We start from the raw sequence: 27,497 nt of genomic DNA on the forward strand, positions 1-27,497 counted from the left end.
AGCAGCTCAGCCAGAGCCACTCTGGGCAGTGCAGTGCTCAAACTGTCTTACCCACCTTTGTGCTCTTTATTTGTTTCTCTCCCCTGCTGCTTCAGGGGGATCAGCTGTGTGTTGCCAATTAGGCTCATCAGCATTGTCAATAACAGATGTGGAGCTCCTGGTAATCCCCCACCCTTGTTAGTGGACTGCAAGGGCTTCTGGCTGTTTGTGATGAGATTCAACCCTTATCCCCCACAGGGAGCCCAGTCACTCTGTCAAAGACCAGGAGTCATTTTATTCTGTTCTGTATTTTAAGGATTCTTTTGCCACTACCTTAGTCCCAGTTGGTTTGATTAGACTTTGGTTTTGGCTGTGGGTTCCAGCTTGCAGGAAAACATAATTAACTTCATCACAAATCAATATGAAAATGATAGTTGAAGAACTCTGCTTCAAGCTAAAGGTAATTGCAAGAGGTTTCATTATCTGTCAAGTAGATTATTTGGACATGTTTTGAAATGCAAGCTGCAAGCAAAACTTTTCAGTTACCAGCCAACATGCCATTACAGGGCAGACATGGAAACGTGTTCATTAGACAGGATGCTCAAAGATTTCAGATTTTGCATGCTTACTGTCACTTTTGCTTGGGGCAACCCCTCAATGCATGTTCTTTATTTATTCCAAGATGAGGCAGCTCCAGTGCTTGTGCTACAGTGACTCTGCTCCTCCCAGGGGACTGATTCTGTTTAGGGAGAATGTAACACCTGGTGACTTTTGCAAACAAGTCGAAATCAAAGTGGTCTAGACTTGTTCCTGTGAAAATCTGTCGTGCAGGGTACAGTTTTCCTGAAAGAGCAAGTTCTACTTAATCTTACCATTTTTTGCCATCTTGCTAATGGCAGGGATTGCTGGTCTGAACATGCCAGGCAGCCTATAGGTGAATAGGGAACCTACAGATTTGTTCTCTGGCCATTAAAAAGGAGTGGGTGAGTGTCACAGCAGAGTGCTTGTGTTTTCTCTTTGAGCTCAAGAATAATATTGGAGGACTGCCACAATAATGAGTCTAAATTACTGTCTAATTACTAATAGTGTTAAGATAAATATTTAGCATCTGAAGTTACTCTCTCATGAGCAACCTCTACAGAGTGACACATCAAAGTATTTATGTACATGCAATGGACCCTTGAAACTGTGAAATAAACAAGGAAACAAAATCTCAGCTGAGAGTTTGGTGAGCCACTTGCTGGTCTGAGCAGCAGCCAATGACAAGATGATGCTTGTGAGCTTCAACCTTTAGGTGCCAGTGACAATAAGTCAAGAACATGGAAAAGTATAGCACAAAATTGGAATTTAATTTCAGAAGGTATCATATTTTTTCTTTTTAATTTGGCAAAGACTGTATGAGAGCCTAAGGCACAATTTCTGTGAGGAAGATGAATTATAGTGCTAGAGAAATGCATGCTGATCGGAAACTAGCTAGGATTATTTGACTCATCTGAATTGCAGCTCTGAATAACTATCTTGTTCTCACCAGTTACTTTCTTGATGCATTTACCTATTGAGATTTTAAGTGTTTTCTGGGATACCTTAAAGTCTGAACTCAGACTGAAGCAAAGCAATTTGCTGCTGCCTCTTTTTTTCATTAATCAATGCAGTATTTTTTTTCAAAGCTGAACAGAACATCCTAAGCTTTTGTTTCCCTCAGAAATTTTAGTAGAAATTTAAATACCATTACAATACCATGGCTGATGGATTATTGATTAATAACAAAGTTTTTATCCTCTGGATATTGAGTATATTATGAAGCTATTACATTGATATGAGTGCATTCCATCTCATTTGTCTTTAGCAAATTAAAAATTATTTGTCAGCAAAATTTTGTTGAAATTAGATTTGCTCAAGTTAACGCCTACAACAGATTTTTGAAGTGACTTATGAATCACCTGAAATTAGCTGTTATCAATTGGTGAGTGCTTAGGAGTTCATACTTGAATTCTATCTGAGGGAAGACTAGATTTTCTAGAAGGTAACTTGGAAGTGATAGATCTTAAAAAGGAGTTTATTACCCTATTCTATACAAGACTGAGTTTGTTCTCAATTATTATTTTCCTTTTTATTTTTCTGAGCCCACTGGGATCTGTGGGAAAAGCATTTCATGGAAAAATATACACTGGGGTGAACATACAGGTCTGTTTATGTCACTCTAGATTGGCAGAACAGGGAGTCTCTGAAGGATATTAAGTTAAAACAAAAAGTGTCAACTGCAGATACAGCTTCCATCATCAAAAGTCACATACCTTTGCCTAAATTAGGATTAAATCACAGTTGCTGCATAGCCCTGTGTGTTGATTTGTACTTTCTTTGTATGTCTGAAAAGTGGGTTTTCATTTACTCCTGCTATCAGTTCCTCAGTTGATATCTTTGGGTTTCCCATGGCAACAGATTTCTTTGTGACTGAGCAAGTATCATTTTCTTGCTTTGGGTGTTAGCTAAGGTATGAATGCGGAGCCTCAAACAAAGAGATGGCAAAATATACTTTTCAAGGAATTCTTTCTTTGAATCTGAACTGTTGTGTTTGTTTTGGTTTAAAAAAACCCAAACATTAAATTGGTGTATGGTTTCTTATCCATTTAGTGCATGTAAATACTTCTAGGTTTGATAGCAAGAGTAGCAAGAGTCTTTGCAAGCAAAATGCCTTTAGTGCTTGAGATCAGAACTCTTGTGGGAAGTTGAATGAATAGCTCAACTTGGTGGTTTGTTTATTGCTTTTGTACTTGGCTTGTGATCATTAAATGCTTGGAAGAGACTATGATGCTAATTACACTAAATACAAGTCTATCCTCCTCTCTTTATAGAGATACCTAATTTTATATTCACTTTTGTAGGTGATTTCTGTGGAAAAGCCACTTTTTGCCCAATAAATTCAGTTATTATAAGATTAGCTATGTCCACTACTTCTGTCCCAATAGAAGCATTTTTTAATCTTCAGGAAGTTACATTAACAAAATGTGAGATGCATCCAAAAGAGCAGAAGTCTCCCTTGCAAGAGACGTGGTATTGACAGAAACACATAGTAGTAAGGAATTAATCTTTAATTTTCCTGATTTATTATGTATAATAACTCCTCCAGGCAATAAGAGTTAGTAGTTGCCCTGCTGCAACTTGAAGCATCCAAACCAATGGGATGTAAGGCTGATACAACTGTCTGTCTCATAATTAACAATCAGTCAGAAATCAAAGCAAGCACAAAGGCAACATTTCACTGCCATGGATTTCTGCCTTGATGAAAACATACTTTTCATAGGAATTTCTTGTTACTACAACCCTGTGAGATCTGGAAGTTTAGATTATTAGGACCAACTTGACTGTGCTGTAGATAGCTGCTTGAGTGAGTTTCAGTTCACTTTCTCTAAGTGGCATGATCTACCAAGCTGATCTTTTTTCAAAAAGCCTTATGTGCAAGTAGTTCTCTGTTAATATTTGTTCAATGAAAAGGAAACAGTTTTAAAAAATAAAATTGAATAAAAAGAAAAAAATAAACAAATCCTTTTCATGTTATTTTTATTCTTAGTAGAAAAAATAGTGTCTGTAACAAAGAGCCAGAAGCAGATAGCGATGCAATCTCTAGGCAGTACTCTATGTGACACTATCTTGCAGTTAGACAGAAGCCAATTTTGTGCCGTTTTTCAGCCCTGAGTACTGCAAGAGCTGATTGCAACTACCCCTTGACCATCCAGTCACTTTTTTCTTCTACTATCTTCTACCACAATCTTAACCCAGTGGATGTATGTTGCTAAGAACATTGCTAGGAATTGCTGTAGAGCTTCATTCTGAAAATGTGGATTTGTTCTTATTTCTGTGTCATACTCTGCTTTTATTCTGTAACTTGTAGTATAGAGATTGGAAATCAATGAGTTTGACTACACTTGCTTAAGTGCCAGGATATTTTCCCACTTTTTGAGTCAATGTGCTGTAGCTCTGTGATAAGTAACATCAAAGCACATTTTGTTAATTCATTACTCTCCACAACGTTTAATGTTGGCTGCTCTGCTGCTGTATTCCTTAAGCCTGTCTTACCTCTAACTTTTGATATATGAAAAATAGGAGCCTGTCATCTCAGTCAATTGGTTAGCTGTTAAACAAGTTGGATATTGTTTGAATAACTTTGTCAATACTGTTCTGTTTTAAAAGTGAAGGAATTGTACAAAAATCTGGTAGAAGAGTAGCAATGAACTGTAAATGTAAAATGTAAAACTAGAACCTAGGCTTAAAAAAAAAAAAAAAATATATATATATATATAAAAGGTTATACCTACTTTATACCTACTGGTTAGGATGGACAATACTTGCCACATGCTGGTTTCTCCATGCACAGTATGGATGGTCGTGCAATGTGGATAAGATGAATCTTCAAATGGCCTGAATTATTATATTTTTGTCCAAAAGTTGGTTAATTTTCTGTCTTCCTTTTTTGTTCTTGTTTAAATGGTGATTTGCAAAAAGATGCATGATGTCCCAAAACTAGCAAGCATATTTGTCAGGCAGTAATCATTGCCAGTATTTGAAGGATAAGATTATTGCAATGGAACTAGCAATGGTTGAATTAGCACTGAGCAGCTCTTAGTTGCAAGGCATTTATTCTTCATCAGGATGCAAAATTGGAAGGGCATCTCTTCATATGGTCATTTTTTATAGGAGATATTAATAGCTATTTATTAAGGCTGAAACTTGGGTACTGCACAAAAGCTCTCATCAACTCTACTGTGTGATTGATAAAGCATGATATTGATAATTCATCACAATAGAAAAAAGATTAAAATCTTTGTTTAATGAGATTATTTTTCGTCATGTCTTGAATGATGAGAACTCAACATCATAAATCTTTGTTAGAGAGGGAGGATCTTTCCTTTTCAGATCTGCTGATCAGATTTCTGCAAAATTGTTGACATGTTAGAAAGCAATTTAAAGAAGAAAATACCAAATAGTCACCTTCAAAATTTTGCAATTGGACCCAGTTTTCCTAGGTTGCCAGTAAACTGCTGCAGAACTAAATTTGTCTAGTTTTAAAAATGTGTGGTTGTAAGGAGAGGACTCCTTTCAAAGCACCACTGTACAATTTTCATTCCCAAGGACTTTAATCAACCATCCTCTAGGCAGTGGTGAGGTTTAAAGGGTATTTAAGGAATAGGCACCATTTGACTATGAAAGCATGTTCAGTTTTGCTTATGTAAGAGGCTTTGGGCAAACCATAACCCTTTCCTTCTATGTTTGAAGCTGGAGCTCTGTATTAGTGCCTCCAAACTGTACAAGAGGTGCTGTATTTCTCATACTGCTCATGTTGTGCATATAAGAGTAAAGCTAGGAAAGAATTTGGATGCTTTTTGGTTTTTATTAGCCTGTAACAGACGTAAGAAATGCACATCTGACTATGTTCAACTACTTAGAGAAACCCTTTCCATTGTTTTATACAGGTTTTCACACACCTTTTTTGCCTCTTAAATATGGAGCACTTCTTTATCAAGCAGCAGGAAGCTTTATAGTGTTTTGCACCAGTCATTTTAGTGCTACCATAAAACCTCCTTTCCCCTTCCACCTATAAAACTCATAATTTGCTGCAAGCTCGGTGGAGCCATTTGTAATATTATTTTAGGTTAAGTCTTTACCATGAGCCCACTGGGTAGATTTACTCTGGAAAATGAGACTATAGGTTGAATGGGAATTTTTTGAGAGTTTGCTACAGGGACAACAGTTTTTGCTGTTGTATGTATACTACTATGTTTTTAAAGTAATTGGTTTTAAAATTTTTTAAGTTTATTATTCCATCATCAAACTAGCATTTTGAACTACAGTAATTGACATGTGACTTACTCCTCTGACTGTGTTTATATGAAACACTATGATTTATAGAGAAGTGTTTATGAGGAATGCTTTTTGAGGTGTCTGAAAAATGCAGACCTACAAAGTGCTGAGGCCTGGATGATGTACCTTGATGTTAATTTCAGAGTGAAAAACTTTGATAGAGCAATTAGAAATAAATTGAGTGGCTCTGTTATACCTGGCAATCTGAAATTAATTTGGTTCATTAGTTCATTATAGCTTAAGCTTCACATTTAAATATCAAAAATGTTGTAATTGTATTTGCAGATTGGCTTTGTGTTTTTCTGCTTTCTGTGATACTCGGGCAGCTGTCATTGCTAATTTCAGAGAAATGCAATCAGAGAGTTTAATTTCTTGCATGTGCAGCTTTTTTTTGCTATGGTAACAAAAGACTTATGAAGCCTTTTGTCTCTGGATCTCACAAATATATAGATGATGACCTACCCTTGAACCATAGCTATACAACGTTTTTCCATGGTGAAAGATTCTCTATTGTGAGTAAACCAACTGAGCTTGTTTTGACATTTATGAAAGGAAGAGAGGGAGAAAGCACAGCTTGGTTCCATTTAAAAAAAGACAATTCCATTTTAAGTTTTGGTTTTGAATAGATTTGGGAACTTAAAGCTCAACTCTGTGGTGGAAGCTGTCCCTTAATGCAGGTTGCTTGCAAGAATGAAGTGAAATGTGGGGGACAAACAGAGGCAGTGCTCATTCAGGGTCCCTTCAGTGCTGCCACGTCCCTCACCATGGCAGGGACCACAGTGCCTTCACACCAGTGTGTTCTGGGTTGGTATTTGCACAGATAATCTGATAAATAAGACCTAAACTTACTGTGTTTAGGGTAGCTGGCCCAGCTGGGTCATGTCGTTACTGAAACACGCTTTACATTAATTGCTGTTTTGGTCCTTAAATTGATTATGTGCTCTGACAGCTTGGAGACCCTTAGTCTATCATTAAGACTTGTCCTTGTAATCTCAAGAGGCCTCTTATTCATGCCTGTTACTGTAATGTCCCATTCCTAAGTGAACTTCTGCCCTTTGGGGCCTGTGCTAAATTCTTGAAAATACTTGCACTGAAAACTTTCAGTTTTGAATGAATTCTTGTGAAAAACTCAAGTAGTTGTTATGCTACTTAAGTAACTGCAGCTGGTTTCATATTCTCCTGTGGGTTTTTGCTTGTAATACCATAATTTTTAAGCAAATCTCTTCAAAATTACTTGCTAAAACATCTATCTGGAGCAAAAAATAATGTATTGCCTGAGGTATTTGCCTTATTTAGGACATCTAGTTTGGACAGCAAGGCAATGAGCCTCAGCTTCATGAATAGTCAAAGGAGTCTGAAGAAAACACTCCATTAATTTAATGTTATGATTACCCATGTGTTATTCCTAGCCTTCAGTGGATCCTAAAATGAGGACGTGCACATCTAGTTAAATCATACACTCCTTTAAAGAATGGGTGTTCCAGTGTCTGCAGGTTTGTTTTTTTTTTTTTCATCTCTCTTTAAATGAGCATCTTGTGCTGAGCCTCCACACCTCACCATTTGTCTGTAAAGCAGTATCTTCCCTGACAACAGTCCCTGTCAGCAATTCCCAAGCCCCCTGGAAGAGCTCTGGGGCAGGGTCTCTGGCCTATATCTTTATTTAATATTCTTGGACAATATATTTTATCTGGCTTTCTGCTTGAGCCCATCCAAAGATTACTTTTCATCTTTGCTGCTTGCACATTGCTCTGCTGCTATGTTCCTGAATTTTGTGTGTTTTATCAGTAAGAATTTTTCATCTGCTGTAATCTAGTTAAAGTTGGGGCTCCATTAAAGCAATTGTTGATCAATTGATTGTGAAAATTAAGAAGGGGAATTTAGTTTTGTTGCCTTTGTTTTGTCATCATATAATTGTTGCCTTTGTAGGACGCAGGAGCTGCCCTGCACTGGAGGGTGCAGGTGCCACCAGGCTGAGCTGGGCTCATGCTTTGGCAGTCTGGGCCATCATCTGTCCCTGTCCCAAGGTGCCAGCACAGCTGTCCTCTCCCAGCCTGTGTGCTGGGAGCAGTGAGTGCCTGCAAGGGCAGGTGTCTGGCTCTGTGAGCAGCCGTTCCTGCAGCTGGGTGCTGTTTGTCACTATAATGAGTTGGCTCCTCACCATCTCCGCTCTGAATTCCCTTAATGTGCTTGTAACCACCAGCCCCATATTGTGGCCACAGGCTGATTTATGGGTTCCTGTCTTGTTGACCACTCTGCTAGAGCTTCTTGCGTGCTGCTGAAGCACATGGAACGTTTGATGTGGTTTTAAAGCACCTGAACAGTCTAAATAGCACAGTGGCCAAATTGTGCCTTCTGCCCCAGTGAATATCATCTGCCCCCAACACACCCTTATCCTTTCCTGCTTTGGGCCAATTAGCCAAAAATAATGCTGACATTCAAAAAAGAACTTGAGAGTTCCTGAAAGCTATTGGAAAAGACCAGGAGCTGCACATGAAATTAGCTTCATTTGTTGACAAGTGGGTGAAAATATGCAAGAATAAGATTTCAGGTAACTATTTACTCCTCTCTGCAGTGTCAGTAGCTGGCACATTTTTGGAATGCTTTACTTTTGACCTTCATCCACAGGGCCTCTTTCTTAGAGGGGATTTCTGTCTCGTTGCCTGAGGATGCAGGATAGTTACACAAAAAACTGTATCTCAGGTATTTGTAAAAATTTATTCATTATTCCTTCAATAATACCTTTTTACTTCAGCTGGTTTATATCTAAGCTGCTTCTAAATGCAGCTTATATTTTTAATGCCCAAGAAAATGGGCATACAAATATGAACACTTGTTAGGGAATTTAAATTTTTAACGAGGTTTTCACTTGTCAGTTCCCTTATCTGGGTTTTCCTTAGAGGTATTCCCAGGGGAAAAGCTGTTACATGAAGGGCACTGCTTTGCTTGAAAAGGCTGAATAGTGAGGCTGACTGTTCTATACTGAGCTCCTCCAGACAGCATGAACAAAACTGCTGCAAGCAATATGTTGGTGAGGAATGGTGCTGCTGAGGCTAGGTGAGGACAGAGCTCCCCAGGCAGGGCTGCAGCCTGGGAGCACTTGGTGGTGGCTCCAGCTGATGCTGTCCTAGCAGAGGAAAAATGACTGGGACTACTTGGTTTTTACAGACTCCCTTTTTCCCTGTCATAATTTTTAGGGTTTTTTCTAATGAAGATTTTTTTCTTCTCACAGAGACTATGGTTACTGAGAATCAAAACTTTCCCAAATGTGATGTATCCACCATATCCAAACCCGCACAAAATACAAAAGCACACAAATTCAAATTGGCTGACATGAGAGCCATTCTATCTATGAATATGCTGCAGCATAGCTTTTCAATATCTATATTTCCAGTACTGATTTCTTATCAAAATTTTAGTCCATTTTTCAAACAAAAAATATTTTGTCAATTGTTTATTAATGAAAAAGATTTTTGAAGGAGAAATTCCAGGTTTCTGTATGGGAAGTGCATTCTTGTGGAAAACCTCAGCTGATCCTTCATTAGCTGATGTGTTTCTTCTTTACCAATAGAGGAATGAATTATTTATTCAGTTTGTCTAGAATTTAAATGCTGAAAGAAATACAACATTTACCTATGCCCTTTGGTAGACAACAATACAGTTAATTTCTTCCAATTTTGTCATGGACAACTTAAACATGCCAGTGCCTAAAAATCCAACTGGGAAATCCAACACTGCTGAGCATAATGCAATATGAACAGCACAGAATTATTCACTGAGGCCTGAAATAGATCTGAGTGCAGCTAAGTCAGTGCTGAAGTGCTCCAGGTAATGGTTCAGACTTTGAAAGTGAGAGTAACCAAAGCAACTTGAATTGATTTTGCTTCAAACAGCACAACTTAAGAGGATAAAATTGAAGGGAAGATAAGCAACACTGTGTTGCACCAATACTTAGTGCTTCTCCTGGGGGTTTCTCTGTGTGTGTGCTTGTTGGGAACAGTTCTGCAGACCATGGCACTTAAATCTGAAAGGTTACTGGCAAGGGCTTTGTGCCCAAAAAGTAGTTGGTAGGTATTGTATTTAACTGAATATGAGGAATACATATGCCTAAAAAAATTATTAGGTTCAATTTAATGTTTTCTTCTATGCAGAACCCTATGCAGAGGGTTTGTGTGCTTTAAATATGTTTTTCAGTTACGTTTGAGGCTGTTGCTAGACTTGTAACTCACAAGGAAGTAGGTAGGCACAGTAATAGTATTTTGAGGGATAGGTAACTACAGCTCTGATTCTGTTGGTAATGGGCAAGAGCAGAAATAATTCAGCTGGTTTGAGTTGTGACCCAAAGATGTTACCTGGACGAGGGTGGTGTACAGAAAAGACACGTATGCTTTGTGAGTAAGAGTTATTAATGCACGTTCTACAGGACAATGTGGATTGCATAATCTGATTTTGGACTGTTTTAGTAGCAAAGCACACAAAGAGCTAGATTTTACCAGGAACAGAGAGGAGATATGTTAATGACAAGAGATTAGAGGACAGCAGTGAGACTAGGTCATCATAAACTAAATTGTTGCTGTTCTTTCCTAAATCTGCAGCCACTTCCACTTCAGACTGCTCTGAGTGCACTCCAGCATCAGTGAAGTTACTGCTGTCACACACATCTTCCAACTCTCTTCTACAGCTATGCTTTGGGCATTTCAGCAAAACCCTGTCCTTTGAGTTCTTTTATTCCTAGATAGGTCACATCTCCGAGAATGTTTCCAAAGGTACTTTTTTAAAGGAAATAATAAGAAAAAAAAACAACATTGTGAAATTGCTTTCTTCAATAAAGTAATTTTGGATTGTTTTCTGCTAGTTTTGGGATTCTTCTAATTCCAATTTTTTAGGTGCAAGCTAGAGAAGTAATGGAAGGAGAGTGAGGAAAACAAACCTTTCTACTGAATCTCAATCTGAATTTAGTTTCTCTAGTCACTACTGCACTGTTATATAGGCTGCTTATTGTTAGGTACCATGCAAGAAATAATAATTTCTTACTGAGTGGTTTAGAGGTATTTTTTTATGTGATTTGTTTGTTTTCCTGTGGAAAAAGTGTTCAAGCTGGCATAGCAGTCTTAAAGGACAAGAACGGGGAACTGCATTTGTGGCTTAATGAGCTAAGGGGAGATCATGAAGAAACTGCTGTATGGAATGGAGAAAGTTTATATTATTGTGAAGTTTATATTATTGTGATGTTTATATTATTGTGACTGTGCACAAGGACAAGGCTGTCCAACAACAATGACAAAATCACCCTTTTAAAGTTCTAGGGCAGTAGCAGGGTTCATTATTGACAAAAGGCATAGACTTGCTACAGTAAATGAGTTCATTGTTTGTGGGCACCTGCAGAGTGCAGGCACCTGGGAGAGGAGCTGTCCTCAGTGAAGCTGTGGGTATTTACAGAAGTAAAGCTTTGCTGTGAAGAGCTGTAAAACTGCCAGAGGGCATAAACAGTGTTTGAAATGCATTCAAACACAGGAGTCATGAATTATAAATGTCTTTTTGTGACCCTTCCTTAGCAAACTGGCCACTGGGGTTAACTGTCATCTAGTCAGGGTTTATGACCCCATGGAAATGTGGTGTTGGATTACTTTGTGGTTCTGCAGCCTGGAGGAGCTACCAACAACAGAGGGAAATAATTACAGACAGGCTTAAAGAGAAGAAAGAGGAAAGAGCCAATTTCTAAATAGTTTTTATTGCATTAGTGTATTAAGAGAAGGGGGAAAAGTCATTCCTTTAAATAATAATTTAAAAACTTTAATTTCTGAACAAAAAAAATTGTCATATTTGCTTTTTTATTCCTGTTATAACTTTTGATTCACATGGTGTTAATTTCTTTAATGCTTTGTACATTAATTATGGCAAAGAGCTGCAATGCTTGTGCCCTTTTCTCAAAAGATGGCAAATGGATTTCTAATGTTAATAACTTCATTTCTGTAAGGTGGTGCTGCAGTTTGATTTTATGCACCGCCAAGTGGCTTCTTCAGCAGAATACAAGTTGGTATAGAAACCATAACGTACATCACAAGATGTAGGTTGATAAAAAGAAGAAAGGCCTGTGTGTCTGTCTGTGACTGTGTGTGATAACTCGTGCCCCCCAAAGGCACTGGGTCCATAATTTAGTGAGCCTCAGATAAGATGCCTTGTGAGTACTCCCTAGAGCAATGGTGTTTTCTGTGCCTCCACTAGATGGTCTGAGGCATATCCAGATAACTAAACCTTAAGATGTACAATTTTTCTAATGTTTACAGTACATGAAGCCCAGATTCAGTTGGACCATGCAAAAAAAGTTGTGAATAAAACAGTTTCTGGAGTGAACAGGGTTTGAAAACTGCCAGATGAAGCAATGAGTGGCTGCTTTTGCTGTAAATATGACACCTCTGATGGTGTTTCCTACATAGATCTGACAGTGAGGTGAGCTCTGCTATATTCCAGCAGAAAGATGATTGTACCCAACTAACTAAAAGGTGAATTTTTCTTGATCCTGCAGTGGTCATTGTCAAACCAGCCTGACTGTCTTGGACAAATGATGTTATTCTTTTGGAGAATGTGCTGAGAAGCCAAAGCATTTGTAAAGGAATCCCTGTATTCTGGGTTTTTTTACTTGCTGTGCCTTTAGGAGATATGTCCTTTTTGGAAAGTTACCTTGAAGTTCCCCTTGATTCAAGCCAGATTAAGGTAAAATGCAAATAAAGGATTTATTTTCATAATACCTAGAATACACAGCACAGTTGCAAGTGTTTATATAGAAGATATAAATGAAGGAATAAATAGGTGGGGGAGAGATTAAATCTGAAAATTCTCTCTTTTGTATATCTGCTTTACTGCAGCTGCTTTCCCAAAGAGATATTATCAGGGACCCTTTTTCTGTGTATTTCCTATCTCAGGGAGCATTTTTGAGAAAGTGACCTCTTGAATACTCTGGATTACTTGTCATGGTTTTCATTTCTATACAATAATTTTTAAGTGAAAATTGGATAAGGTAGAAGTAGTTAGTTAGTAATAAATTACTGCTTCTTACTTCCTATTTAACATACTCTACTTTTCCCAAAATGAATGCAGAAACACTTAATGTTACCTGATATATTTGTACTAATTGAGTCAATCTGCATGGAAATCTTGCATTTACAATTCTAAGTTTCAGATTTTGGAGAAGGAGAATCATGAAAACTCAGTAGTTTTCTGTTCCTAGGTTATTCCATGCCTTCTGCATCCCTGCCAAAGACAGAGGAGTTCCCTAGTTATTCAATAAATCTGTGCTTAGCTGGCAATTGAAGAATTCTGTGGGGTTTAGTTTAATTTTAATTCAAACACCAACATTGCCTATTTTTTCTGTCTGGAAAAAACAAAGCTCAGTCCTGCAGTGACCATGGCCCAGAGCTGCTGTGGGGTGAGCTGACCTTGAGCATCCCCCTGGGCTGCAGCAGTTTCTCAGCTGTGACCTGCCCAGGGCTCTTGTCACTGGTGCTGCCCTCGAGGTCCCTTCTGCCCCATGCAGGGAAGTGCACCAGATAAACCTGAGAAACAAAATAAGAAAGTTGGTGTTGGCTGTACTGAGTAATGTTCCCTTTGCAGTGCTCTCATTTGGAGTGCAGTGCTGATGGCAGATGGGAGGTGGATGAGTTATTGTTGTCAGATTATTTTTTCAGTTAATGATTATGCAGTGCTTTGAAGAACTAAAGTGCTATATCACTGTTAAGTATTATTATTATTCAGTTCCCAAAAGATCACAGAGCAGATAAGGTTTTTATGATATTTTTCCCTTGGATTTTTTACTAGTGTGGTTGAAAGCAGAATGTGAACAGGCTCTTTGGCTGTGGCAGTTTAAATGTGTGTGATTTAAAAAAAGATTAGATGTGATGTTTCTAACTATCTCATTCAAACTCATTCCAAAACACTTCATCTTCTGAGTGAAACAGTTCTCCTGCTTGAAAATTAATCCAAAACAAGATTCTGTGCTAGCTGTGAAGAGCTGGATTGAGCTAATTCATTTGTTGGGTCCAATCCATCCATACAAATGTGTGTAATACAGATCCTGCTTCTCGTGTCATTGCCTTCTTGAGACTATGCAAGCCCTGCAGTGTTTTATCATCTTTAATAAAAATTGAGGCACTGATTTCTGAAGCTAGGAGCAAGACAGGGAGAATAATAAAACTGTAGAGCTAGATTATTTATGAATTTCAACATCTGTAGGTCTTTTCTTCCCCCAAAAAAGGATGAAATTGTACTCTTCTGTTATTCTGTTCCTAGCAGACATCACATTACACTGCATCTCTCATCAATATCTGTTAACTTTAACCTTGCATTATGATCTTCTATCCAAATCCCCTGGCTTTTAGAGATAGAGCCAAACCCCTCTTTGGGTACTTTGTTCCCTTTCTGGAATGCTTTGGCAACAGCAATGCATGCTCATGTATTTTTGCCTCCTAGGTTTGAAGCCGCATAGCTAAAATACATTTTCAGTGAGAATTGTTGCAGAATTGAGCCAAGAGGAACAGTTGCTTTGACTCTGAGGGAGACTTTGATTCATTGATTTGAGTCAGTGCATGCAGTACAACTGAAGGATCTTTTATTTGGACTCCGAGTACAAGCTAAGATGATTTTGGATGTGCTGTCATCTCCTGCTGCAGAGTGAGAGGTGGGTGATACTCAAATTCTTACTGAGTGTGCTCCTGGTTGGAAGGTGCTTGAAAAATACCAATTTTCAATATACGTGGTTAAAGTTTAAGTTCTGAAGAAGTTTCAGTGCTTGACAAAATTCTGTCAATTCTAATACATTTTATTTTAGACAGAGGGAAATATTTATCTCAGGAGAAACAGGAAACATTATTTTTTGTTCTTTTGGAGAGCGAAAGCTTTAAATGGTGCTATTGATTTATCATATTAAAATTTTAAAATGCTAAAAATTCACTTATACTGAGGGAAAATTTCCTCTGACACTTTCTTTCATAGAAAATAATGGAATCTTCATGACCTATATTTCTTTGGCACAGATGTTCTTTTAGAATGAAAACTTATTACTACCTACCAAAAAAAATAGAAGATTCCATTTAAAAAGACCCGTTATCCTCAGTGACAGTTATGATTTCTGGCTCAAATTCATTACATAAGAAAAGTCTCTTCTGCTGTAAGGTTTTGGGAGCACTGGCAGAGACAGTTGGGAGAGTTCTTGGGGATGTTCATAATCAACAGAACCCACTCCTGAGCATTTGCAGCTGCCTCTGCTCAAAGACTGGGGTGGAGCTCCAGGTGCCATGTGCAACCTCAAATATGTTTGGGTATGTAGTTAATTCTTCTGAGTTTGTCTCTAAAATATCTAACATTAGACAGTGGGAGAAGAGTTGAAAGAGGGAGGATATTGCACTTATTTTTGGGTTTGGGCTTGGCTTGTAGTGGATCTTGTTCCACTTTTCATCTTCACACTGTTAAAGAAGTATCATGGTTAGTTGTGCTGTTGATCTTAGTTGAAAGTCCTACAAAAATAATATTTTGAGTGCCTAGAGCAAAGGAGCTGGGTGAATGAAAAGATTATTAAAGATTTAGATCTGGAATAGCCCCAGATCCTTGACACAATGCAGTAGTCAGGACAAAAGGTGGGAAATGAGTACTTTGAGGCAAAACTTTCTTCGAAGATATTGTTGAACTATTTCTTTTCAAACGTGGTAGCACAAGTGAAGGTGCAATTTAAATAAGCTGAACTGCAGATAAAGCAGCAAGGTTCTAAGCAGATCAAATTTGCAAGTGTGTTTCAATGTATTTTACGCCTTGGGAATCCCAAACTACCAGGCAGCCTAATATGCCAGTACTGTGCAGCAATTGTTTTTCCTATTTTAGTGTTTCCACAGTCAGTACATTGCTAGCTAACTTCTGGCATGTGAAGAAAAAAGAGAATTTGTCATTAAAGACTGAAACTTGTCCCTAAATTCTAAATTTGATATAATTGCAGGCAGGTCGAACTGGATATTGTACAATGCATCCTCCACTGACTAATTTGTCTAATCTAATTCTGTGTGATCTGCTACCTGACTGATTTAACACTGCGGGCCCGAGTTAATAAAATCTTCAGGGAACTGGAGACTGTGCTGGTTTTAACCAGTCTGGTTTGGAGGAGTAAAAGAGGACAAGGTATGTCTTTATACATTGGGACCTTGGTAATAAGTTGCAGTAGTCCATGTTTCTACTGTTAGCATTAATGTAGTTAGTTTTGGTATTATTAGAAGAGCAATTAACACTTGCAGATATGATCAGAGATACTATCAGAGAGGAGGAATTCAATTTCACACTGAAGTTCAGTTTAGACTTTTATTTCTGAAACAAAAACTGGGTACACACCATAATTGTGCTGTTCTATTTTGAAATGTGACTTAACTGATGATAAAACTGCAATTATTCTAAATAATGCTTACATTACAACTCAGTGGGAGTAAGAATGCACACAGTGTAAGGGGAGGATACTCGCTGGGAAGGGGTGATCCAGGCAGATTGCTCTCAAATCCTATATTTGAGAGGTTTAGCAGCAACAACACTGCAGAAAACAGCTGTAACCTTGGAAAAAAGAAGACCATGAATGAGTTGTGGCTGTAAAAACTTTTAGGAAATATTGTCTCAGATCTGAAGTGACATTCACATATGAACACTTCATATGTTCATGTGGAAATTCCTTGTGTATCCATTCTGAGTATTCCAGCAACAAAATGTGAATACATGGAACACAGTGATGAGTAAGGGGAAGACCTGGCAGTGGTAACTGGCTGGAACAGATACACTACATGCAGATTCTCAGTGTTGGTGGTGCTTTTTGGCAAGCAATAGGTAATTGCTTTTAGACAACTGAGAAACTGATAGCACACGTATCACTTACCACCACCATGTCAAAAGAGGTGTGGTGGAAAGCTGAGAGCAGTACTTGAGACTTGCCTTTGAGTTCTGTCACTCTTTCTGTGTGGAGTTTCATATTTCACTGGGGATCCCTGACATGATGTTCCTTATCAGGGCTGTACTTGGATGCACAAGCTGTGGCTGGGGTCACCAATTGCAGTCAGCCACTGTGCAGACAGGATTTGTCATCTCTGCAGTGCCCTTGTGGTTACAGGTGAAATACTGAAGTCCTTCTTGAAGGAGTCAAGACAAACAAAATGATGGAGCTTGAGGAAAAAATGTCATGGGTCAAATCAAGGGGGAAATGTTTTAATTTTGTCTCTCAAATAAATGGGACTCTTCACTATTTCAGGTCAACTTCACCTGTATTTCTGGAAGCAATGTTAGGTGACTCCTTGCTTACTGTGTGGCATCATGAAAAAAAAGCGATTTATCACCATCCATGGGCTGAGAAACTTGGGTGCACCTATGTGCCCAAACTTTTAATGATGTTCCCTGTAGCCCAGGAGACTAACAACTTTTTCTTTCCCAAGCTGAAACTTTCTTTTGTCACAGCTCAAGTTTTGGTTTTGTGTTGGATTTTGTTTCCTTGTTTTGGGGTTTTTGTTCATTTAAAAATAGTGGAGTCTGATTAGAATAAATTTTCCAAATGTTTTGAAGATAAATAGCACCTATACTTCCTGACAGAATTGCGCTCTCTCACTTTTTGGTCTCAGCTGAGACAGAAAACTGACAAAAACCAAGGGGGAAACCTCCAAGACATAAAACTATTTCCTCTTCTAGTGTGACAAATAATTACAGAGTGCTGATTGTCCAGCTAAGCCCCTGAAGCTCTGGCCCCTGTGCCCTTGATAAGGTAATCCTACAGGCTGTATAGAATGCCCTGGGCTAATACCATGTGGAGGTGTGGGGACTAAGCTGCTTAGGGCAGCTCTGGCTTTTGTTCTGGGCCCGTGTCGCCTCCAGAGCAGCGGGGCGAGACAGAGCCCTGGGCTGGGATGGAGCCCTGGGCTGGGATGGAGCGCTGGACCAGGCCTGAACCCTGGGCTGGGATGGAGCCCTGGGCTGGGATGGAGCGCTGGACCAGGCCTGAACCCTGGGCTGGGATGGAGCCCTGGGCTGGGATGGAGACCTGGGCCGGGACGGAGTCCTGGGCCAGGACCCAGCCCTGGGGACGCTGTGGTTCTTTTCTGCAGCAGTGCAGAGCTTCCAGGCTCTGTGTATGTAGGGGATTTTTTCTCTTTGCTTTTATACCCCAAAACTTGTAGCCCAGCCCTCCCAAAACCACCCAAATGTATTTTGACTGTGAATTGGCACTGATTATTTCCTTTTGTATTTATTTATTTGTTTCAGAAACTACTCTATTTAATTTTTCCTCTCAGTTTAGGTTTTCTATCTGCTAGAAATGCTTTCTTGATATTTTCTTCCCTTTATCATAGTCAAAAGAGTGTTGCCTAAACTCTATGCCTCATAGTCTTGAAAATGTCTGAATAGGCTTTTAAGGTAGAGATCTAGGTTTGTTTCAGAAAAAAAACAGCACTAAGTGAAATTAAGGTTTTAGTAGGACTTTTTGTGATGATTTAAAAGAGCTACTGGACAGAAAAAATAAATTACAAGTAATAAAACATTGGCACAACAGGGTTTCTTAATGTATTCTTGTGCTACTTATGTAATATTGCTGTGCGGATTCAGTATTTGACAGATCTCTACAGAGGAAAAAAGGCCCCCAAAGCACCTCCCCAGCAAATAAGAGAGTTCACAAATAAAAATAAAATATTGCTCCCAATGACCACTAGGTGATAGCCTTGCTCAATTTATTCATTTTATCAAGGTCATTTATATAAGGATTAAAAATGTTTCACACTGAAGCTCTTAAAGAATTGGATTCATGAAAAATAAATCTTTTCTTTCCTGAACATCAAACCAAACTTTACAGTTTTCCTGGTTTATAAATATTTATGAGTCATAACACAACCTTTTCCATTGCTGTATTGGATTTATTTTACTATGATGAGTCCCCAACAAACACACTACAGTGCACATTAAATGCACATATACTCACCTTATTAGTCTGCCTCAATGACACCAATGCAGCTAGAACTGTTGGGCTTTGGTGTAGACTGAAGTGTTGACATTTTAAGTTTGAATTTTGTCATTATTAGTCTTCACAACCAAAGAGTCTAAAATATTTTTCTTAATGTTGCTATCTTCATCTATTATTTAAAGGGATAATTTTTAACAAACTAATGCCCAATCTTTTTACATCTCAAGACTCTGAGACACAAAAGTATTTTGATTTTGTGAAAGGATTTTCTCAAATCAGGCTAAAAAAAACCCAAAATAGAACCTAGTTAATAATTGAAGCATTGAGCCTTCACAATATTGAAATTCTTTCTGGAGAATTTATTAAGGCTTCTCAAGACGTGACCAGCAATAGCCTTTGTAGATTTATTAAGTTAAGAAATATCCAACATTTATAGTACCAAGGCAAAACCAGTAACTTTGAAGGATTTTTCTTAGATCCATTAGATACATTAATATTTGGCACTATTTTAATTATTCTCTACCATATTGTATCTCTATCTTCATATATTTGAGGAGTAATAAAAACTTCATGATAATTTCTTTTCTAGAGCAAGAAAAGGGTAAATACTTGTGAATGAATCCTTTGAATTGCATTCAGTACAGCTTTAGTGTCTCTGTGTCTTTGCTTGGATGTGCTGACAGTCTGACATTGAAAAGTAGCTCTCCACATTGCCTACCTTCACTTTCATGCCAGAAATCTCCAGTAAAGGTGAGTATAGAATAAACCAATTCTATGGAAATATTATGCATACCACTGTAGTGCTAGAAGTGAAAGCAGGACTCCAGAGAACATGCTGAAATCCATATTCTATGAAAATGTGTCTTTGAAAATTTGCATTGTTCAGGTTTCATTTATTTGTAAATCATCTGCTGAATGCTCTCACCAGGATCTTCTTAGCTTTGCCAGAACTCAACTGCCACTTTTGTAAAATCACTTTCACATTCTTTCCTGTGAAGCTCTGGGCATGTAGGGCCCAGTAGCAGGGTGGAATTTTTGGAAGGATTGTCATGATGCAGATGATCCATTAATGATACTTGCATCCCCGTTCCAGTCCTGGCAGCAGTTACTCTTCCTTCTCCTACCAATCTGCAGAGTGTGCTTTCCAAAAGGCAACCAAATCTTCTCTTAAGTGAACTTTTATTGTTGCCTTTTGCTTGGAGTGCTTATGCGTGATGCATTGACAAATGAATGTTGAAATCAGGGAATTTTGTCTTACCTGGCCTTGATGAAAACACAGAATACTTTGCCTTGCATTGGGGAACTGACTTCACTGAGACCATGATTCAAAAGACATTTAATCCTGTTTGCCTGTGGTCAATAGCAAGTTTTCCTTACTCCTAATGTTATTTAGAATTAGGAAGAAAGAAGAGTTATCATGTTTAAAAAAAACCCCAATATTTCTGAGGCTCTTTGTGAGCAGTGAGGAGAAATGAACATGTGCAGCCCTGGATGGTGAGGCACTCAGTGATGAGCAGCTGGAAGGATGCTAAGTGGCATCTGCAGTTATGATACATTCCCATGTACCACAATCTTTTAGAATAGAGTTCATTCAGATGTAGGCTGATGACTGGTCTCAAACTTGACTTTTTTTTTTTTTTTTTTTTTTTTTTTTTTTAGTATGTTCCTTCCATTTCCTACTGCTTACCTCAAACCCAGCAGGCACTGGAGAATTTTGAGTAATGCTGTGTCAGTAAAACTGCTGAACCTTGGGCCAGTGCTGTGATTTCTCATGTTTAGCTGGCTGAAATTTCATTTCTAGTATTACTGGATGGCTAACTTTACTAGGTTTTGTATTTGTGTCTGTAATAGGAATTTTGTTCTTAATGAGGGGGAAAGAAATACATGTTACTGCTTACAGAGCAGGTTTGAACTCAGATGGGGAGATACCAGAGTTGTGCTGTCATCCTTCATAGTTGCATTTTGTAGTATACTGAGAATGAATGAGCTTTTGGTACTTCCTGTAGAAGTCATATTTCCACGTTTTTCTTGGTTCTGTGCTACTGTTAGCTGTACTTATTCTTTAAGTTATTGGAAAAACAAGGCTAATAAATTATATCCTGGTAGAGAAATAGGGCTCAAATCCAAGCCTAGTTTAGAATTCATCACAATTTTGACTGAAAGTGTTCTGTAGCCATGTAATAACTATTTGTGTATTAAATTAAAAAAATGTCCTAGAAATGAGTGACTCAAAAGCAGCAGTAAGTACAGAAAGGCAGCAGGTAGTAAGGATGGCATGGTAACACAGCTGAATTAGTATTACTCAAGATTTTGAAGTTGTTAGGGGTTTGGAGCACAATATATGGGGGGAGACACTGGGTGAGCTGGGTCTCTTCTAAGGAAAGACTTTGGGGAGGATCCCATTGCTATTTTCAATTACGCAAAAGGATTTTATAGAGAAGATGAAGACTCCTGGAGGGGTGTAGGAAAAGGGCAGAGAAGACCAGACATAAGCTAGAACACGAGAAATTGCACTTGAATGTGAGGGGAGAGGAGCAGTCCCAGAGTGATGGTAGTCAGCCACTGGAGTTAAGAAAAAAGGTTGGGTGATTTCCATCCACAGGAATGTTCAGAACACTACTGGATACACAGTAATGTAGTCTTGCCTTGGCTTAAACTTGAGATGGTGTCTGGAAGTCCTTTAGAATCTAAATCAGTCAGACTCTGCTCTCCTAGAGAGTGGGATTATCTTGGCTGGAACACTGAGTGCCCATAGCAATCTCCAGTGACTTGCAGAATTCCAGCTTCCTGCTGTCATGCTGAAAGGTGGGGTTCTGAAGGGCTCAGCAGAGCAGGGTGTGCAAAGGGGTTGCGCTGTCCTGTGAAATGCAGTTCCCTGAGAGCTTTCTGCTCTGCACAGAGTGAGCAGCATGGTGGGCTTCTGCTCCACCTCACATCTGGAGAGTGGGGGGCACAGTGGCACCAAAGCCCTCTGCAGGTGCTTTGCAGCACCTCTTGAAGAGCTGGGTGAGTGTGGGCTCAGAACTTTTTGAAGAGCTGGGTGAGTCTGTGGGCTCAGAACTTTTTGAAGAGCTGGGTGAGTCCGTGGGTTCAGAACTTTTTGAAGAGCTGGGTGAGTCTGTGGGCTCAGCAGGAGCTGGCTGGAGGCTGCTGCAGGCAGTGGGGTGGTGCTGGGGTCACCGTGGGGCTGCATCCCCACTGTTGTCCTTGCACCCCCCAACAACAGCCATCGGCAGTGCCAGCCCCACTTCTCTGCCTCGTGTCCAGGGGAAATTGGAAAATGTTCATCTTTCTGCAGGGATTGTCTGAGAGGCAGGCTATTTGTATGGATCCTGTGAGAAGTGCGTTGGTATTTCGGAATTACGTAGGTAAGCCAGTTTAGCAGAGGCCAGCCACCTTTAGAAGAGATGGTGTGGCTTTTAGTAATCATTTGTTGGAAAAAATTAATGACTGTAAAGCTCATCATATCACAATCTTCATTTCTGGTGTGTGCCATGCTTTATTTTCATGTGTATATCACTTTTAGTTTAGATTCTAATTACAGTATACATGCAGCTATTAGAAATCTGAAGCTACCAAGTGTTTCAGATTTCCTCAATTCTTTGAGTACATTCCACCCCACTGAAGCTGCACAGAAGCTCTCCTGTCATTTTCAACTCTAATACAAACAAAAGTAATTTCTCTGCTTCAACAGATTTAAAAAGTAATTATACTGCACTTGAATAAAATAATCTATTTCTTTTAACTAGTGTGTCAAAAGAAGTACTGATTTTTTTGTGTCATTCACATCTACCCAAATGTCTGACATGTGTCCAACAGAATCTTAAAGAACAAAAATGCTTTTTAGAGTCTGAATTTCTTTTTCAAAGATATGGTACTCATTTAGGAAGAGACATACCACACTTAACCTAATCTTTTGAACTGCCATCCTTATCGTAATATTGCTTAAATCATGATGGTAATGTAGGATGCTTATGATTGAAGCATATATGTATTAGTTTCTGGAGGATTTCATATCTTCTCCTTAAATAATTCAAATTATTTGCCTTTATACTGGGAGCATGAAAATAATTTTGAATTTAACAGCAAATTAGTGAAGTATAGACATTCTTATCTTTTTGGGAGAGGTTTTATCTGAAAATTAAGATGTGAATGATACATCAGGTGACAGCTCCTTTGTAATTTTTGTACTCTCAGTGCACTAAGCCTGCATTTTCCTGATTCAACTAGGGCTTTATAGGTAGAGGTTCTTCAGCTTGCATTTAGGAGCATGAATTGAACCTGTGTCAGTAGTGGGAACCTAAAAAATATTACATTTGAAGTTTTTTTATGGGCTCAGACACACTGTTTCCAGGCAGGAACCTTTCTGACTGAATTTCAGCGAAGGGTTCATGCTGTAAGTTCCTGTACTCTGGTGTCTTGATTTCAGCAGTGATAACAAACACCAGCTGCTCTCACAAACTGAAAGGATACTTCATTTCCTTCACTGCATACACTTTCCCTGTTGTATAATCATGCAATTTAATGGATAGCACCATTGGTTGCTCAATACCATTGCATATGAAAATCAGGTGATTGTGAAGTGGTAAATGTGTCACTGTTTCTGTTCAGTGTAATGTAGCACTGGGACATGGAAAGGCTCCACAACAGAAGCAATGTCAACAACTATAATAGCCCCATCCATCTTAATCTTAAATTTAATCTTTTTGTATCCAGGAGAAAGGCACTCATGAGCGACCAGTGACTGCATTTCTTTTGTTTAATCAGTAACGATGGCTTGAATCGGGAAAGAGAATTAGTAGAAATACAATGTGAAAGCCTAACAGGTGGTTGGGGTGAGAGTCTGTGAGTCCTGGCACGTCTCCAAGTGCCTTGCACAAAGGTGTGAAAAGGGGAAAATTAGTGATAGAAGATGGACTTTAGGAATCCCAGTTACTGACTGAAAATAAAAAAAAAAGTGACTGACATCTGTTACTAGTTTCTCTATAAAGTAGATAAGAATTGCCCTGCTGTTATTATGTGGAAGAAAGTGAGCACTTGCCATTAAGCAGAAGCTTTCAGGTGTGGCTTGTCAGGAACTGAAGGAGCCACGTTCCGATCAGTGCAGAAAAGGCTGTGGCATGAGAAGAATTGGCTGCTCAGAAGGGAAATGTGGACACAAAGGGCTAATTCCTGCCTTACCCGAGGGAGCACAGAGCAGCCTCAGCATCAGGAGGGCAGCGTTTGAACCCTGCTATAATGCTCCATTAATGCATCTGACTGCTTCATTAAACAGGCTGGCATGACAAAACAAATGTGCCATCCCACGATGGGAGCTGCTGCCTGCTGATGGACACAGTGACAAAAGGGCAATTTCTGATGGCTGGAAAATAGCCTCATGCCTCTGCCTCCTCCTAGAGCAACTACTGGGCAAAATATGTGAACATTCTGATAGATTAGCCATATTCATAGTCAAATTCTGGTACCATTGGTCATGTGCTCAAACCCACCAACAGACCTTTCCAATCACTTGATTGTTCCATGGTATTTCCCAATTGCAAGCTGACAGAAAAGTGTTAAATGAGGGGAGGTTTATTGCATAGTCACTCAAACCGCTGGAACCAGAGTCACAAACTTACCTGCATTACCATGGAATTAAGTGTTTTAAATGAACCATTTGGGTTTAGAAGAGAAATACAAATTCTTCTCAGGCTCATTTAGGCCCAGTGATTTCACTTTCCCCCTTAGATCTCCTCACCTAAAATCTTTAACAAAAATAATATGTTTTTATATCTTCTTATGCCTCTCTAGTAGTACCACAAAATCCTCTCTGCCCACAGCTGGAATCCTAGACACTCTTCCTGGCTGTACTATTGTGGTTCTTAATCATATTTATCTACCCTTCCCAACAACTCTGTAGTAGAAATAGTAAACAAGCAGGTGTAATAGCTGCTCTGCACTTGTAAAAATGTCTGTCTTAATGTGGTCTTGGTGAAAAAACCTTTTTCAGAATAAGACTGTTATTAAAAAGAGTATTATGTTATATTGTTATAAGTAAGAATACTTATTCCTGAATGTATCCATATTAATGCTGTATAAACAATCTAAAACGTTTCTGTTTTGACAGGGAATTTTCAAGCTGACTTTTCCTGACATAATTTTCATTTGATGTTATTTCAGGAGAAAACTTAGCTGGTTCTCATCAGAGTACATCAAATACAACACTCCTTCTGGTAAGAATATCTGATTATTTAAGTTGTATTATAAAATGTAGCTCTCTGGAATCTGACACATTCAGCCGTTTTTCATTTTCAGTAACTGCATTTAACAGTTCCATCTTCCTTTCAGCAGCACTTTAATTCTTTTTATTCCTTTGTTCCCGTCTCCTCTGCTTTCCAAATTTACTCTGCAACTTCATGAACAATGCTGTAAATCTTCCTGCAGTCAGTATTTCAGACAGTCACAAGCAGTATGTGGTATGTGAAATCCAGGCTTTACAACAGCTATTTTTATTTATCCTCTTGTGTTTCTATTCATTTAGTGAAGTTTTTGGCATCATTTGTGATGCCAAAATTGAACATGTTGCCTTAGAAAGACAAATATAATAATTTTTCTGTGGAAAAGGAGAATGTTCAGGATACACCTGATTCCACTGTGTCTTGCCATTTAAAGAACACACCACAGGGATTTTTCATCAATGTCCCATACTTTCTCTTTGAGAAGACCATGCTATGCTTCTAGTTCAGTGATTTTTTGGATCCAACTTTACTATTTTTTACCTGTTCTTTTTCAATAAAAATTATGCTTTTGTATGCTATATTTGGGATTTGAGAGCACTGTCTATGTAGTTCTGTCTTATTTTGCCTTCTGTGTTTTGGATAATAACCTTCATATCATGGTGCATAATACTGTTATTGCACTTAGTCCAGATTCTGCTGCAATTTTTTTCCTGCCAATGAACTGAGGAGAGGAGGAAGCTGCTGCTTCAAATAGTTTAAAACAGTATAAAGGAATATATTGTAGATCATCTCTTGCTTTTGACTATTCTGTGTTTATAAATGGAGTGCTGAACTTGTGGCAATTCCAGGGGATCTGGAGGCCCAGACATAAGAATTTCATATGTGCAATTCTACAGGAAGGAAGAAAATCTTAAATCCATACCTTTAGAGAATTGTGCTGGCAAAAGTGAACTGTCCTCTCCTAAATGCATGCCTTCATATTTCAGTATAAAATATTTGTGCATAGCGTGTAGACACCTTTTAGGTTTAAAGAAATTCCAAACAAATAAAAAACCAAATTAATACAAACTTCTGAAAACTGGCAGCCTTTCAAACTGATTCTGAACTATAGAAAAGTTTGGAATTTGACAGTGATTTTGTTAGTTACAATGCAAATGTTTGTAAAAGATTGCATGACCACTGATTTGAGTGCCGCAAAAGAAATGTATGAAGGGGATTTATAGACAAAATGCTTGATGTCAAAATGTGGGGTTTTTTTAGTTTGTTGGATCCATAGAAACTCTTTTCCACTGTTGAGAAATAGAAAAATTGAGTGCTGACCCTAAAGAGACTCAGTCACTTCATCTGCGTCAGTGGGAGGGTCCAGATTTTTCATCTTTTGTTTGCTGGTGACAACAAGAGTTCTATTTCTATTTAATTTGGCAGTCTAGGAGAAAGGATTTTCTTTTCATTTTTTACATTTTCAATGAATTTGTGTGATGACTTGAGTTGCTGAATGCTATTTTTATGCCCATTTTCTATTAGAATCAGACAATTTATTCAGAAAAACCAATTCCAACATGTTATAACTGGCACTGCAATCTGTCCTGTTGTCTGTGGGCATGACCCCCTCAAGTCCTTCCAGTCTCAATTATTCCCTGATTCTCTGATTCATATCAAAGTCCAGTCCTGTGAGCTTAATTTGTAATAATTATTTTGCCACCAACCATTCTACTCTAAGCTGTGCTGTCTGCAGTCCTTTTTCTTTTTTTTTTTTTTTACTTCTATTGTATCCCAAATATGACCATCTTTTCTCATAGCAGAAATGCTTTTAAAAGAAGTATTTATATATTTCTTTATAAATAATCTGCAGAGGAACTCATTAATCTAGAATTAAAGAATATAGTCGAACATTTAGATTGATTGAACTTAAACTGACTTGTTTTGCTGTTCCAAAAGATCTCTTCTTGTGATTTATTTCATCAAAACTCTTTGCCACCTTTCTTCTTGTGAAAAGTCAGTAGTCCAGGAAGACTTGTGTTTTCTGCTGCCTTGAATAAAAGGATTTATAAATTTAATCCAGCAATAGGTTTTTATCCTTGCTGTTAGTCACACACTCATTCATCTTATGATCTCCTACTATAAACAATTTATTAAGCTGCAACATATAACAATACTTAAATATGTAAGAATTTCTTACTTAAATATGTAAGAAATAGACAATGGTCACTTGTCACTGCACTAATGTGCAGTCACCTCTGGAATAAGAAATTAAATAAGAAATTGTCACTTCACCTCTGTGCTTTCAGAGGGTCAGTATATGCAGGTGAAGTTTCATTCAGGATTCAGAGAGCTGAGAATGTAATTATTTTAGTAATTAATTTTATTTTAATTGGCATTTGTCCAGTATGCTTAGTCAAACAATGCTCCTAATATAACAAAGTGGGGAAAGTTTTGTCATTCCCAAGTGTTGTGGTTTTCTGCCTTAAAAAAAAAAGTATCACTAAGCA

The 27,497-nt window shown here is 38.4% G+C and overlaps 1 long non-coding RNA gene across 1 annotated transcript in view; it reads left to right on the forward strand.

The window, feature by feature from the left end:
• LOC140685020 (uncharacterized) overlaps positions 1–27,497 on the forward strand; it is a 542,812-nt gene that overhangs the window by 80,987 nt on the left and 434,328 nt on the right. The window contains exon 2 of the long non-coding RNA XR_012058144.1: positions 24,950–25,002. This is a non-coding gene — a long non-coding RNA (uncharacterized lncRNA). The remainder of the gene's footprint in view (positions 1–24,949; positions 25,003–27,497) is intronic.

This window comes from Taeniopygia guttata, chromosome 13 (genome assembly GCF_048771995.1).
Source record: "Taeniopygia guttata chromosome 13, bTaeGut7.mat, whole genome shotgun sequence".
Classification (NCBI taxonomy): Eukaryota; Metazoa; Chordata; class Aves; order Passeriformes; family Estrildidae; genus Taeniopygia; species Taeniopygia guttata.